Here is a 16,348-nt window from a genome sequence, read left to right as displayed (position 1 = left end):
TTTTATTATTTGCTGGGTGTTGCCAGGAGTAATCAGAGTTATGGTGTACTTAAACAGGGCAGGCCTGTCAGGAAGACCATTTGGCAATACTTCATTAATACAACTTCCTAATCTTAGCAAGATTATAAACATCCACAAATCCATGCTTGATGAGGGCTCAGAAACTTCAGAGCTGGTCCAGGAAGTGGAGAATGAACAGAAGCAGATAGCAGTAACATCCTGGGATCATATTGCCCCCAATCTTTTCAGTCAACAAAAAATTCTGAGCTTCTACCGAAACTCCAGGATACCACAGCAAAAATGACAGTGTGGTTCCCATTCCCATGGGGCTCGCAGGCGACCTTGGTGAGAAGTGTGTGTATGTGCAGGTGGTGAGGAGAGAAAACAGACAAATGAACAGGTGCTTACAGGACAGGGTAACTGGTTCGTGGAGTTCCTTACAAGGTCACCTCACTGAGACTGGAGGAAGTCATATAAAAACAGAGCTCTCTAAGTAATAATAATAATCTCTAATATTTATTGAGTAGTTTCCATGCTTCAGTCTAAGACCTAAGAGCTTAAACACAGTTTACTTCATTTAGTTCTTCTGATACCCACGAGACAGGTATTATTATCTTTATTTCACAAATGAGGAAACTCAGAGCACCTGGGTGGCTCAGTTGGCTAAGCCTCTGACTTTTGGATTTGGCTTAGGTCATGATCTCGGGATTATGAGATCGAGCCCTGCACTGGGCTCTTTGCTCAGTGTGGAGTCTTAGGATTCTTTCTCTCCCTCTGCTCCTCCCTGCCCCCCCAAAGCCAGCTCATACTCTTTCTCTCTAAAATAAATAAATAAAAAAATCTTTTTTAAAAAATGAGCACAGCTAAGTTAAACAAATTTGCCCAAGGTCTCCCAGTGAGAGCGTAGAAGTAGGAGAATAGAAGTTAGCCATTTGAAGGGAAAATGGAGAGAAGAATGCTCCAGTAAAGGGAACAGCATATGGAAAGTCATGGTGGCTTCCAGAAAAGAGGAAGTATTTGACCAAAGATTCAAATGGAGGGTGATGAACTATGGATAGAGAAAAGCCAGACTGGATTGTGAATGACCTGGTAGGCCGGGTTTATCCGTTCATTTTTTAATCAGGGTTATGACTGAGTTACTTTTAAAGGGTGACTGCAGCATTAGTACAGAGGTGGAGGGAGGAAAGCTAGTGAGGAGGGTATAACCCAGGAAAGAGAGCAGAGGGCTTGAACATGGATGATGTAGGGGATACACGGGGGTAAGGGTAGAGGGCACTGCCCAGGTTTCCACCTTGGGCCCAGAGATGGTGATGTCCATCACTGAGATGAGGAACACAGGAGGAAGGGCAGTTTTGTGGGGAAGATGATGAGCTCAAGTTCAGAATACTACATCTGAAAGGCCCGTAGGACACCCGCGAGGAGGTATCTAGGAAGCAGGTGTCTCTCTGGGTTTGGTGCTAAGGAAGCTGGGGGGACAGATTTGGGAATCATCAGCGTAAGGGTGAAAACTGAAGCCAGCAATGGAATGAGATTACCCAGGACGACGGTATAGAGTGACGAGGGTTGAGAGCTTCAAACAAAGCACTGAGGAAATCCACATTTAAGGATTAATGAACACTGCAAGGAAAGGAAGGACAGGCCAGAGAGGTATTTGGGAAAAGAACATCTCAAAAAGGAAGGCATGTCCAAATGTGCCATCTGCTTCAGAGGGGTCAAGTAAGACAAGGAAAAAACAGTGTCTATTGGACTTAACAGTTTGGGGCTTTGTGGTATGCTTGGAAGTAGTTTCACTGATGTGGTAGAGATGGAAGCCTGTTGGCCATGGGGTTGAGATGTGAATAGGAGGTATGGAAGGGAAAATAGGAAATGTAAACAACACTTTCAAGATATTTGACTTTAGCAGGAGAAGAGATATTGGGTAGGAGGTGGGGGAGACAGTGTTGAGATTATTTGAGGAGTCTTGGCCACATTTAAATGCTGGTGGAAAACATACGAGCCAGAGAGTTCAAAGAACAGACAATTCTTGATGGAGAATCATTTGGAGTAAAGAGTTAAGAACAATAAGAACTAGGAATGCCTGGGTTGTTCAGTCAGTTAAGCATCTGCCTTTGGCTGAGGTCAGAATCCTGGGGTCCTGGGACTGAGCCCTGCATTAGACTCCCTGCTCACTGGGGGGTCTGCTTATCCTCTCCTGCTGCCCCCGCCCACCTCACGCTCTTTCTCTTTCCCTTTCAAATAAAAACCAAATAAAATCTTAAAAAAAAAAAAAAAAAAGAACAATGAGAACCAGAGAGGTTGAAAGCGCTTGAGAGGCTCAGGGTCCCTGAGCAAGTGCGAGGGTCAGGCTACAGGACTGGTGGACAGGTAATCTCAAAGCACATGGAATTCTTTAGCACACACAAGACACCAAGATCTTTAATCATGAAGGTGGAAGACACTAGAAGCGCCACTGTAGTTTGGGGTATACAAGCTTGCGAAGGAACACCGCCTCTGGCTTGGAAGTCAAGCCTATCAGCCTGGCAGGGATATGGGCTTCATGAACCATGTCTGTCTTGATATTGTCCTCATGGCCTCATGCCCTGCCTTCTAGACTGGGAACGCCCTGTCCCGGAGGGGGACAGGTGATGGAGCGAGAGCCAGCAATGCTATAAGGGCAGAGACTTTCACCAGGGGGCTTATGACTTTGTGCTGTCATTTCACAATGTATGAAGGCGTTTTACAAACATCACATACATCCCCTTTCATTCCCTCTGTTCCCCACAGAACATCGCCAGGAATAAAGAAAGATCAGGCTAATGGAAGTCAGACATAAAAAACCTTACTCCAAGAACAACTTTTTGGAGTCAGGAGGAAGGGAATGGAGTCAGGTGTTAGATCGTAGCACTGTACAACACTTCAGAATAAAAGGATATGTGGCACCAGCCATTGTTACAACATAATCTTCACTGATGTTGGTACACTACTGTTGGAAAGTGCTGGCAACAGCTGGGGTCTCTCAGGACATGGGGCAACAATGTGTGCAGAAGGCTCGGACTGACGGTCACACGTGAGCACAGCGTTGGTGGTTCCACCAGTCTCTCTGCCAGCTGAGCCACGAGTGCTGTGAGCTGGACGTGGTCATTCTGTAAGATGCAGCCGTAGCTTCTCCATCACCCACTGCTTCCTGGCAGCAAAGGACCCAGGACAGAAGTCCACAGCAGAGGCTCCATATCGCCCTGCCCTGGCTTAAGGAGAAGGATGGCTGGCCTGACAGCTGAGGCTAAGTGAGACGCCTTCCCAAACTGTACAGAATGTCACAGACAGAGGACCATTCAGAGCTGAGTGTTACGTGAGAATCCACATTCAGCAAATCATGGATGGTGTCCTACAGAACCACAAATCCAAAGAGAAGAAGTAGTTACCAAAAGCCAGCAGTGGAGCTCAGGGATTTGAAAGATGGAGCGAGGATAGAGGGGGAAGAGAGATAGACCAGGAAAGCATCAAGGAGTAAGCAGTGGGACATTTGGCTGAATACTGGAGAGGAGTGCTCTTCTTGGTAAAGAAGGATTCTACTTGTTTCGAGCAGTGCGGGATGGAGAAAGAAAAGGGGAAGATGCCAATAGGCTGGACATATCACTGAGTCACTTATATCAAAGGTGCAAACAAGGAAAACAAAAGCCACCAGGAAACAATGTACCAGGTTTCCTAACATTTGATCAAGTGCCTCAATGCGAAATCTCAATGCAGGGGCAAAACTGAGTTTGAGCCCTGAGCCCATACTTAAGGTTAAACGGAAGCATTCTGTGTCTCATCTCCTGAATCTGCTGATTTGACTCCCAAGCCCTAAGTGTAAGATCTCACCATGAGCTGAAAAAAAGCCCACTCTTAAGCACATTTGCATGGCCCAGGGTCACTAAAGTCAGGAGAGGCCCCTGATAAAAACTACCCCTGGCCCCTTAACCCAGGGCAGGGGGACTGGGGAGCACGAGTCTTAGGCCCAGAAGCTGCAGTGTCTGCAAGGGGCTTTTGACTCCATCCCTAACACTGTGACGTGAATGGATGCATCACAGAGGAGAACCAGCCAGCTGCCTCTTGGCTGGGGCGCTAGATCTGACCAGGCAGGGTAGCTGGCCGGGCCTGCCTCCTCTGGGGGGGAAGACCAGCGCCTTTGACAGGCCTGTTTTCAGGATGGCAATTAGAACTACAGGGAGAGAACAAAGTTCAGGCCCAGATCCTGCCTTTAAGGCCAAATAACCTCACCAAAAAGAAAGTGGCCTAATGAATGTTTATGAGATGACATTAGTCATTCCTCCTGCTTTGGGTAGGAGCTAAACATGGGGTAGAAAGCGGGATTCATCTTCTCTGCCACAGGTAAGGAGCAGAATCAAGCCCACTTTCCCCATAAAGAAGAAAGGAAATGGGACCTGACTGAACAAACAAATCATTTAATTAGACTGAAAGAAAAATTTCTTAAAGATAAGAATGTATGATGGGTTGATTGGGTCTCGCTCCACTCCTATCCCCCACACAAATTCATGGGTCGCAATCCTACCACCCAGCACCTCAGAATGTGGCCTTATTTGGAAATAGAGTCATAGTAGATGTAATTAGTTAAGATGAGGTCATCCTGGGGCAAGTCAGGCTCCTAATCCAACATGACTGGGGTTCTTATCAAAAGGGGAAACGGGGAGAACACCACGGGAAGACGAAGGCAGGGGTGAGGTGCTTCCACACACTCAGGGACACCAGAGATGGCCAGCAAACTCTCAGTTGCTAGGAGAGAGACCTGGAACAGATTTTCTCTTGGGCCCTCAGCAGTAACCCCACCAACACCTTGACCTTAGGCTTCCAGCCTTCGGAACTGGAAAAGAATAAATTTGGTTGTTTAAGCCACCTCGTTTGTGGTGCTGTGTTATGGCAGTCCCAGCAAACTAATACAGACTTCCCAAGTACTATCCATCTACTCTTAAAAAGATATTTCAAATATAGTTGGCTTGTTAAACTCCTCATATAATTAACCATATTCATTTTATAATACATATTCACATAGAATTAATCATACTTAATATATAAATAACTGTAATTTTAGTAAAGGCGGTATTTTAAATAAAATTAGCCATTAATGGGGCACCTGGCTAGCTTGGTGGATTAAGCACGTGACCCTTGATCTCAGGGTCATGAGATCAAGCCCCACTTCGGGTGTGGAGCCTATTTTAAAAAACAAAACAAAACAAAAATAAAAAAAATAAAATTAGTCATTATTTATCCAGGATAGCATTTGTCTGAGAGCCAAAGCCTAAGTCTCTTCTAGTGTTACATGTCTCTAATTTTATCAACAAACTGTATGCCAATTCTAACTGCTTCATGATAATCCAGATTAAAATCAGATTTCTATTAATACTGAGTATTTACCTAAAAGGCTTAAGGGATTACATGTGGAAATGCAGCAAAGATTGATGAATAAATCAGTACCTTCCATTAAGATATAATTCATTTTTACAATAAACAAAAAAATGTAAATTTACATTTTCTTATCAGCAACAAACATTTTCTAAGCACGTACTGTTTACAAATCACCATATAAAGTGCTATAGACATATGGAGGCGAGTGGTAATGATACTGCCCCATGAGTCCTACATGGGAGCTGGGAAAGCCAGCGCAAAAGTAAAAACAAGAAACAACAAAGTTAGGGTGTTCACACAAAATGCTATGGATCTTATTGCTTATCAAACTGTTTACACTTTCTCTCACACACAAGGGAGTCGGTCTTCACCCTATTGCATAAGCACATCCGTGGATATTCTCCTTCAAGTAACCTCTCTGACTAAGCCAAGGAAAGAAGAAAGTTTTGTTTCTTTTTTGCATTATCCTCTGTCGGAATGTTTCTCTTTCTCTGCCCCTAGGACCAGGGCTATTAAAAACCAGGAGGTCCTAGGTGTGGGACTTCTCAGATGACACTCCTTGGTTCCAAAGAAGGGAAACTCTAGAGAAGGGCCGTGCTGTGGGTAGTAAAGAGGTCTTCCGTGGATGCAGACACCTGGTGCAGCTCTTCACTCCCGAAGTGAGAGGACATTGTCACTGGGTCAGGGAAATGCCATGTCACAACAGGGCTTGGGTAAATGGTAGCCTGGCTCACGCCTGCTCTCTGAAACCTGGCACACACCTCCAGTCCTCTTCCTGGCACTCTTTTTTCCCACCTGCCACATGTACGTTAAAGTACAAAGTCCTTTAAAGCTTTCTATTCAAAACTACCATCCATCTTCTTAATAATTATACAATCCCAGCAGGACAATACTGCTGACATTCTATGTCTAACTTCTCATGTGTCCAAATCCCAACCCCAGCCCTGCATACAAAAGGCACCGCACTTTTAAATCTTCTCTGAATGTGCTGATTCCCTGGCAATAGCTCTAGTTTCCTTTTCTCATTAGCTCTCAAATGCTGGACTTGAAGTCATTCTATCCAGTAGGAAAGAGCACTCGATGAGGAATCAGTATACCTGGATTCTAGTTCTAAGCCGGCCCCTAACCATCTTAGAAGCTCAGGTAAGTCCTCCCACTTCTTCTGAGTCGGTTTCTTCCCCACTGGTTCATTATGGAGCTAAGAGATGAGGCTGCCTTAGCTAAAAAGTAATCGAGAACCAGGTGAGCAAGGTAGCAGAGCTGCTCTTTTTAAAACTGTGGGATAAGCTGGGATGCAAAGCATAGTCCAGCACCAAAATTAAGACCAATCGCACAAAGTGTTGAGTGTAGAAACTGGGTCATTAAAGCCAGGAAGACCCCAAAATTAGCCTTTGTGACACACATGTGAAATTCCACGGTACGGCAGTTACTTTTAGGAGCTTTTTCTCTCTATGCAGGAAAAACAGGATTGTTTTTCTCTATGCAGTGTCTCTATGATTACTGCCCTTGACTCCATGTGGTTCTGGTAGGGATGCCTAATACTCCTTCCCAATCGAAAACGGGTACATAACCCACGTCAGGTCATTTAGTGTCCCTCTTGCTAGGAATTTAAATTTGGTGCAGAAAAAAATCCAGCAGCAAAAGGCAACTGGACTGGAGTCAGCAAATGGTAACATCTCAATCCTCCTGTTGTGAGACCCTCTGGAGCTGCCCTTATAAGGCATTTCCTTTATCAGGTCTCAGTACCCTTCAAAAAAAAATTTTTTTTTTCTAAAGTGGATATTTAGTTTCTCTTGTTTCCACCAAATGATCAAAGTGTATCCTCAAACACTTAGAATTCAAATAGTCATAAGTAAAAAAACTTGGGTCTTCATGGGGAGTCGAACTCCTCCAGAGAGCTGGCTAGGAGCAGGCAGGACATGGACTGGAGCCTGCACTGGAAGTGGGAGTGGGAGGGGCAGCGGTGGGTGGACAGTGGACTGTTTCTCATTGAGAAATGAGCTGATTATGCCAGATTATTTCTAAGCTCTAACATCCTATGATTCAAAGTGATTAACTCCATGGCCCAAATGATTAGTGTGATGTTTAAGTGGGATGGAGAGAGAAAAGGCTTTGTCTTTTTCTTTTTTAGTCTTTCTATTTTGGGCAAGGGCTTAGTGGATGGAAGTATTCAGGAGTGTAGGGTGACGCATGAATCCGAGCAAGCACTGTAATTCAGGACCGTAAGCGCCAAGGGGCGTCAGGTGACAGAACCCTGGTAATAACACTCACGTGACATTGTTCACGTATCTCACAAATTAGTCCTGCCACATCATGAGGTAAGCCCAGTTTTATTGCTAAATGAATACATTTATCCTTGGACACTTCTGTGTGTGCCGCAAAGTCTTGGCATTTTCCTTTTCCAGGAATATTCCTTGATGTTAACATCAGCTCATACTTTTGTACCTTGGGCTGCCATGCATTAAAAGTCCTTCATTCATCTTGAAATGTCCCCCGATTTTTCTTGTACACTACCAAGGAGTGTATCTGCTTGGCATCAGACACAGATACACCACTGGTTGCTCTGCTGGCCTGTGATCCTTTTTTGGGGTTTTATGGCTTAGCTGCTAGAAAGCAGGGATGACAGCAACACACATGGGCGCCATGTTAAGCATGCCTCTGCCTTGGAGCCTTTGCATTTCCTGTTCTGCTGGCCTGGAACGCTGTTGGAGGAGGTTGTCAAGAAGACATTACCACTAGCTGAGCTGTGAGCTGGACCTGGGAAGCTGGAGGCTCCACACCCTCTCTCCCCTGTCCTTGTCACAAGCAAGGCTTGGGGCTGCCTAGAAAATGTTCTTTTTCCATTAAAACGGGAGTTAAAAGTCATGGCGTCTAGTGCAGCTGTCTCCCAACTTGGCCATGTTGTCTGGGCCAGTGAAGACTTAGTTTCCCTTGGCTGCTGTACCAAACTAGAACAAATCTGGTGGCTTAAAACCATACACATCTCTTCTCTTACAGCTGTGGAGGTTAGGAGTCTGAAATCAGTTTAACTGGCCCAGATCAAGATGTCTTCAGGACCATGTTCTCGCTGGAGTCTCTAGGGGAGAATCTGCTGCCCTGAATTTTCCAGCATTCCTGGACTCATGGCCTCCTCCTCCATCTTCAAGCAGGTGAGGCAGCAGCTTGCCTCAGTGGTGACACCACTTAATTCTGTGTTAGACCGTCCTCTGCCTCCTTCTTATAAGGCAACTTAGGACCATGTTTAGGGCAAGATAATCTCATCTCAAGAGCTTTAATTGATCACACCTGTAATGTCTCTTACAGTTAAGATACTTTCTCAGATTACAAAAATTAGGACCTTGATGTCTTTGGGGCCATTATTTAGCTGAGCACACTTCTAGATCTTAGTTGTCCTATGTGTTAAGTTTAGGAATTTTGTTGCATGAACGACTATTCATGAGTATATGAGCCTCCTGTCTGTTCTGTTGGATTCTGAGTTGGAAGATGAAAAAATCATTACACTCACATGCAAAGTAACACTATTAGTTGTACATCTTGGGCGCTAACCAGAACCCTAATTTGGGGGGTGGAGATGGGGGGCTGGCAAGGGAGCAGGGATGGGATGTTGTTATTCACATGAATCATATTTCACTTGTCGTCTGGCTCAACCAACCAGTTAAAAACAAAAATGGCCTTGTAGCAGGAATTGATATAGAGATGAGCTGGGTTTGGGGCTCCTGGGTGGCGCAGTCGTTAAGCGTCTGCCTTCGGCTCAGGGCGTGATCCCAGTGTTCTGGGATCGAGCCCCACATCAGGCTCCTCCGCTATGAGCCTGCTTCTTCCTCTCCCACTCCCCCTGCTTGTGTTCCCTCTCTCACTGTCTATCTCTCTCTGTCAAATAAATAAATAAAATCTTTAAAAAAAAAAAAAAGAGATGAACTGGGTGAGTTCAGTTTCAGCATCTTGAGATTACAGAGTCACTCTTCTGATGAACAGCAAATGCCCCAGTCTTTTAGAGACAGGCAAGCCAGTGAAAGGGAAGCCTGTGGGCAGTGAAGTATGCAGAGAGGGTAAGACACAATTTCAAGAGCTTTTTGAGCATGAAATGTTTAACAGCCATATTATGACTTTATTGCTCAAGTTCACTGAAAACAAATAACACATTTACCAAATGTAAACCCACCCAAAAGTCTGTACCTTTTTCTCTTTCACAGCTCTTTTAAAAATACTATGATTATTTTGGAGCGCCTGGGTGGCTCCGTCAGTTAAGTGTCTGCCTTTGGCTCAGGTCATGATCCCAGGGTCCTGGAATCAAGCCCTGCACTGGGCTCCCTGCTCAACGGGAAGCCTGCTTCTTCCTTTCCCTCTCCCCCTCTCCCCCTGCTTGTGCTCTCTCTCTTGCTGTCTCTCTGTCAAATAAAGAAATAAAATCTGTTAAAAAATACTACTATTATTTAATAGTCATGTTTTAAAAGAGCAGTCCTTGTTTTGGTAAGATGTTCTTAGAATGTTAAGATATACAGGATTTGCTTCATCGTAACTGGGGGAGGCGGGAAAATGAAAAGGTATATAGAAGAAATTAGATTGGTTATGAACTGAGGATTACTGGTCCTGGGTGATGGGTACAAAGTAATTCATTATACTCAACTCAGCATATTTAAATATGTGTGAAATTTTCATAATCAAAAGTTATTTTTAAACGTGTTGCCACTTGTTTTTAAGAGAACGACACAGCTAAATAGTAAGATTCTTGTTTGCATCGACGCGTAGTTTCTTACAGAAAACATGGTCAAGGTCCTTATCTAAATGTAGCTAGCTAGGTACATGAATTACTTTTTCAACAAAAGCAGAAGCCTCTTCTGTTAGTTTACTCAATCACCCTGTGAGAGCTGTAGACGGAAGTGATATTTTTAGCTTTCCCTGGAAGCAGAGGTGCTGCTGTGCCTGGGGCCATGGGGTTGGGAACCCGTGAGTCAACATGATGGCAGGGGTACATTCTGAGCTTCTATTTAGTCAAAAGCTCTAAAAGCGATTACCTACCCCAAGAGTGGCACGAGCATATTAAAACAGATAATTACGTTTCATGCTCCAGCCTCTCAATCACAAATCCTACTGTCTAAGTTGCTATCTTATTTATTCAGCTTAAGTGGAAGGTATATCTAACGGTGCTCTTCCACAGATCTCTGATTTAACAGTCTCACTAAGAGAAATGGACAGAAGAACCTTATCTTCCGCATGGACAATGATAGCAGCATCTTACCTGGCTTCTCTCTTCCAAACCACCCTTTATGTAGATGTCCATCATTTTTCTAAAACAGGCCTATGACTCTCGAACTTCCACTCAAGAGACCTTCATACATAGAGAAAAGAAAGACCAAACTCCATGTTCCATCATTTAAAGACCTCTATCAGCTGGCCTGTGATGACTTCAACAATAGTTTCACCTTATTCTCTGTGCCTCTTTCTTCTTAACCACCCTCTTCTTTTTTTTTTTTTATTATTTATTTATTTATTTAATTTTTTTTTTAAGATTTTATTTATTTATGTGACAGAGAGACAGGCAGCGAGAGAGGGAACACAAGCAGGGGGAGTGGGAGAAGAAGCAGCAGGCTCCCAGCGGAGGAGCCCGATGTGGGACTCGATTCTGGAACGCCGGGATCACGCCCTGAGCCTAAGGCAGACGCCCAACTACTGCAGTACCCAGGCGCCCCTCTTCTTTTTTTTTTAAATCCCTGATGGCACATGTTTTGATTCTTTGAACTGATTGTGAATCTTGCCAGTTCCCTTACTTCCAAGTTGAACAAAATCATTTGCATGTGTTTTTATCTTTGTAAAAGTTGTCATTTTCTCCTTTTGCTGGCAAAATCTTTGTGCGACTGCATGTATGTTTACCCCTATCTTCTTGTGGTTTTGTTTCTAGTAAATTCTTTCTGTTCATTGTCCCATGTGGTAACACTACATTGCAGTACTGTCACTCCCGGTCACGAGGGTTTGACTTTGACTTTGTCCTTAGTGCTCTGTACAGTGCTTTGGCGTATTGTCAGGCACTTGCTGTATGGAGTGAGATGTGAGGGGAGGGTGCGATCTTTGACGTCTCCTGGGTCTGCGGCTTCAAGAGGAGGAAGCGCACCTTCCTTGGGCTCTGGGATTGCCTCGGTCCACTGCCACCCACTTCAGGCCCGACCCCACTCTCAGGCTACCTGCTATGTTGTATTCTTTTTCTAATGCTGCAGAGCTAGTCACCACACACTTAGAGGCTTAAGACCATATCCATTTCTTATCTCATAGTTCTGTAGATTGGAGGACCAGGTGGGCTTGTCTGGGTTCTCTGCTCGGGGTCACTAGGCGTCATAGAGTTCTGCCAACCACACCTGCCTCCCTGTCTTGGCTAACGGTGGCACATCGAACGGAAACGATACTCAGCAAGGGCTTGTGTGCACTCAAGTTTAGGGGCAGGTATGGAATTCCTAGAGACAGAGGGAGGGAGAAGCTAGCAAAAAAGGAGACAATCAGGATAGAGAGGGCACAAACTGACAATAAGAAAGTGCTCACTAAAGTTTACGGGCAAGGGTACTTCATACACCTCCTAGGGTATCCACCATTTTATAAACAACAGGCCAAGTGCACCGTCTGAGATACCGCTAATGTGGATACAACGCGAGACGATTGGGGCGCCTGGGTGGCTCAGTCGTTAAGCGTCTGCCTTCGGCTCAGGGCGTGATCCCAGCATCCTGGGATCGAGCCCCACATCGGGCTCCTCCGCTGGGAGCCTGCTTCTTCCTCTCCCACTCCCCCTGCTTGTGTTCCCTCTCTCGCTGGCTGTCTCTCTCTCTGTCAAATAAATAAATAAAATCCTTAAAAAAATACTAGACTATTGCAATAATGTATTAATGAAATAAAGTATATGAAAAAACTAATTACTATAAAGTACTAACCAAACCTAAAGTATAAAATGTTTCATATTATATTAACATGTTTGATATATGAAAAAATAGCTAACAGTTCTTGTATGTTTATTATATGTCAAGTCCTATGCCTTCACATTGCTTATGTCTCTCAGCAATCCTGTCCGGTGAGTAGTATTGTTATTCCCATTTTACAGGTGAAGAAACTGATTAAAAGAAAAATTTGGGGACTTACCCAGAAATCATGCAGTCGGGACGACAGAACCAAAATTCAAATGCAGGTCTACTGCCAGTCATAAATAAACATTATGTTAATCTATGGATATGAAAGAGAGCGTGAAAGAGACAGTTACAATGAGAAAGAAAGGGCCAGACCTGAGGACAGACAGACAGATGGAGAGAACAAACATGACCCCCACCTCGGGAGCTACTGAGTTGGGTTCACTAGCTACGGTAAGCTGCTCTAGTTACAATTTCACATCTTTTAGGGAGAACGTCTGGAATTCTCTGTTTCGTATTCATCTGTTTTCATAAACTTCGAAATGAAAATGAGTTCTTGGGTATTTGCTTGTTATTTATGACTGTGCACATTTTTTTTTCCCTTGCCAACCTGTCAGGGGTACCTTCTGTAACTGGGACCAAGATGGAGAACTATCGTGCTGATTAAATTGCGGGCGACAGAACAAAATGACCTCATTAGAATCAACCCCAAACCTCGCCATGAGGAAGTGTTCCTTACTTACATAAAAAGCAAGATCATGGGGTTGTGGAGGGGCGGATGCACGAGGAAAGCAATCTGATGCAGGGAAAGCTGGAGAGGAACAAGGAACAGCAAGTGACGAATGGAGATGGAGAGCAAGGAGAAACGGTAGGCTGGAAAATAAACACCATTGGAAATGTGGCTATTAGTTTGGGGGGAAAATGTGGATCCTTAGATCACGGGTGATTTTAAATGTCACTCTGCACCTAATTAGATTTGTCTTGTCACTATTATATTTATTGTTTGATTTACCTACCTCCGTATCAATATCACACTGTAGGATTTTATACTGTGTTCTGAGATCTTATAGGGGAAGTCCTCCCTCATGGCTGTTTTTCAAAAACATATTGGTTCCAAAGCAATCTTGAGAACAAAGCTGGAAGCCTCATGCTCCCTGATTTCAAACTACATTACAAATCTACAGTAATTAAGACAGTGTGGTATTGGCATAAAAACAGACATGCTGATCAATGGAACAGAATAGAGAGCTCAGAAATAAACATGGATTAGATACTTCATGTTCTTTACATATACGTTATCTTTTTCAACTGTGTGAAACCCATTAATTACTATCATCTCAATTTGAAGATGAGGAGAGTAGGCTCAACCAGAGGGAGTAACTTTCACAAGGATCCACTTCTGGCAGAGGGAACCCACGTAGGGCTTGGACTCCAGCTCAGGGGCCCTACTTGTCTTTGGGTTTATTTGATATTTACTTGACATTTGTTTAATACCTAGTATGTGTCAGGCACTGTTCAATGTGATGAAATAGCAGTGAACAAAATAGACACAAATTTCTGTCCTCATAGAACTTATATTCTATTATGTTGGCAAGGTCCTGGGTTTATTTCATTCGTATCCTAAGAAATTTATCAACACCTGGGGGCCTCAGAGGGGAGGGGGGTGGGGGAATGGGATAGACCGGTGATGGGTAGTAAGGAGGGCACGTATTGCATGGTGCAGTGGGTGTTATACGCAACTAATGAGTCATCGAGCTTTACATCGGAAGCCGGGGATATACTGTATGGTGACTAACATAATATAATAAAAAAATATTAAAAAAAAAAGAAATTTATCAACACATACCCATGATAACACTCCATTCAGAGAGATGCCTAATGCTCAGCAGCACCCTGGTCATACTTTACTTGGGCACTTGACTTTAACCCTTAACAGAAGCCCAGGAGAGTTCTGAGCCCAGACTTCCTGTTACTTTGCATATTTTGACAAGAACAGCTGGAAGTATGCATTTGTGATTTGGGTTTTGTTTCCATGATGACTCCCAAGTGATGACGGCCGGCCGACTGAGCATTTCCAACGGGAGTACCTCCCTCCGCTTCTCTTCTGCTTTTTTGAGGGCTTGAGCAGCACAAGGCCAGGCGATAACACAGCTGGCACAGGCTGGAGGCTCCTTAAACACTGGATCCAAACTCTACCTGTATGTGCGAATTCAAAGAACCTTTCATTCAGTAATCTCCACAGCCCCCTACACTTCTTGTAACTTCTGTCTCATGTTACTTTTATGCTGCTAGAAGTATGTCTTAAAATGCTGCTATGAGTATGGTAAAACTTCTACGAAAATGAATTTTTTACTTTCAAAATACTTTAACAGGCAGTAAGCAGAAAGTGCTACCATAACTGTTGAAGCTCATGGACATAATGAGGCAGATGAAAATTTCTTGGCATCCATAGAAATACGAGTATCTGGGCTATAAAGCACCTTGACACAGGCATGCTTATGTCTCAAAGATGGAAATCTTGGAGCAGCCTGCCACCTTCAGGGTAACTTCCCAACTAACTCCAACAGAGAAAACTGGCTTTAGCCTCAATCAATTTCAAAGACCAATCCCAGTAAAAACACATCTCATGACAATCAATGGTGCAAGCTATGTTCCTTGCAATACTCTTACTATGATTAAGTATTATATTTAATAATTATATTAGTTTTCTTTAAATAAAATTTCCCCTTTCTTTGATTATTTTTTAAAAAATTATTTTTATTCAATTATCTTTACATCAATTCTTTCCTTGCTTTTCCCTGGTTAAAAACGACCAACCAACTTCATTTTCCTAAAGAAAGCTGAGAACACTAAAAACAGCTCTTACAGGCACAGTCTGTGGAAAATATGGTAACTTTGGAAACCCTGCTTTTAGTGGGTCCTTTTTATGGATTAATGACATTTCTAAAGAATTGTAAATAGAAGGAGCAACACAGTAATCTGGTTAGAAATGGGGAGCAGGAGGAGGCAGGGAGAGAGAGAGAATGTGTAGCAACACTGGCGTTTTTTTCTAATATCTTACTGGCTATTCCTTTCACTAAGTTACACAGAAGTCTCCCTGACTTAAAAAGAATGAGAAAGGCAGGACCAATGAGAAATAAGCTAGGGAATGATGCAGTGACTCAGAACTTAATAGTATACAGAAATAACACAAGTTGGTATCAAAAATAAACGGAAGAGAAAGGACAACACGACTGAAACCGATATTGATGTAGGAAAGAACGTTAGGGTTGGGAGCCAAGGGCCAAGAAAGAATTCTTGAGATGTCTTTGGTGAAAGAGCTGCACCAGGGTCATGGGGACTGGCCCATTATATACTTTCAAGTTGGGAGGGGGTTAGGGATAGTGTAAGTCTCTCTAAGGAATTCTGGAAGCAAGGTTTCTTGAGGGGGCTAGCTATTGTTGGGAAAAGGTCATTTATTATCGTCTAATAAAACCTTAGTCATGAGACCCTTCTGATGTATATCGGTGGGCCATATGCTTGGGGGTGATTGCCAACATGTATCTTGGGGGGTTTAGAGATAAAGGAAGTTTCCAAAGGAATTTTTATATGTTAAAGTAGACTTACAGGATCCTGGGAGCGGGGGGAGGGTTCGGGCTAGGGTGCCTTTTGCCCTTAACAAAGTATTAACATTGAGGCAGTTGAGTCCCTAGGGGACTTGTCAGTGGGCGCTCTGTAGTAAGGAAATTTAGTAATTTTTCTTCCGCCTTTGTTTCCCACAACAATACAATCAAGTCAAATTGCCTTAGGAGAGGCAGATGTAAAAGATCTAAGAAAAAGAGAACATGGTAGTTCAGAAAGGCATCAGCCATCCGCACAGGAACATAAAGGGCATTTAAATAAAAGAGTGAGGGGCGCCTGGCTGGCACAGCGGTTGAGCGTCTGCCTTCAGCTCGGGGTGTGATCCTGGCGTTGTGGGATCGGGCCCCACATCGGGCTCCTCTGCTGTGAGCCTGCTTCTTCCTCTCCCACTCCCCCTGCTTGTGTTCCCTCTCTCGCTGGCTGTCTCTATCTCTGTCGAATAAATAAATAAAATCTTTAAC

General features: G+C 43.8%; 1 long non-coding RNA gene across 1 annotated transcript in view; it reads right to left on the bottom strand.

The window, feature by feature from the left end:
- Positions 1-12,519: 12,519 nt before the first annotated feature.
- Positions 12,520-16,348, bottom strand: part of LOC117804233 — a 4,658-nt gene continuing 829 nt past the window's right edge. Inside the window, exons 2-3 of the long non-coding RNA XR_004628573.1 lie at positions 14,113-14,462; positions 12,520-12,582 (exon numbers count right to left, since the gene is read on the bottom strand). This is a non-coding gene — a long non-coding RNA (uncharacterized LOC117804233). The remainder of the gene's footprint in view (positions 12,583-14,112; positions 14,463-16,348) is intronic.

This window comes from Ailuropoda melanoleuca, chromosome 10 (assembly GCF_002007445.2).
Source record: "Ailuropoda melanoleuca isolate Jingjing chromosome 10, ASM200744v2, whole genome shotgun sequence".
NCBI classification, from domain to species: Eukaryota; Metazoa; Chordata; class Mammalia; order Carnivora; family Ursidae; genus Ailuropoda; species Ailuropoda melanoleuca.
The sequence above is the reverse complement of the archived record's forward strand: the minus strand, read 5'-3'. Positions and strand labels throughout refer to the sequence as shown.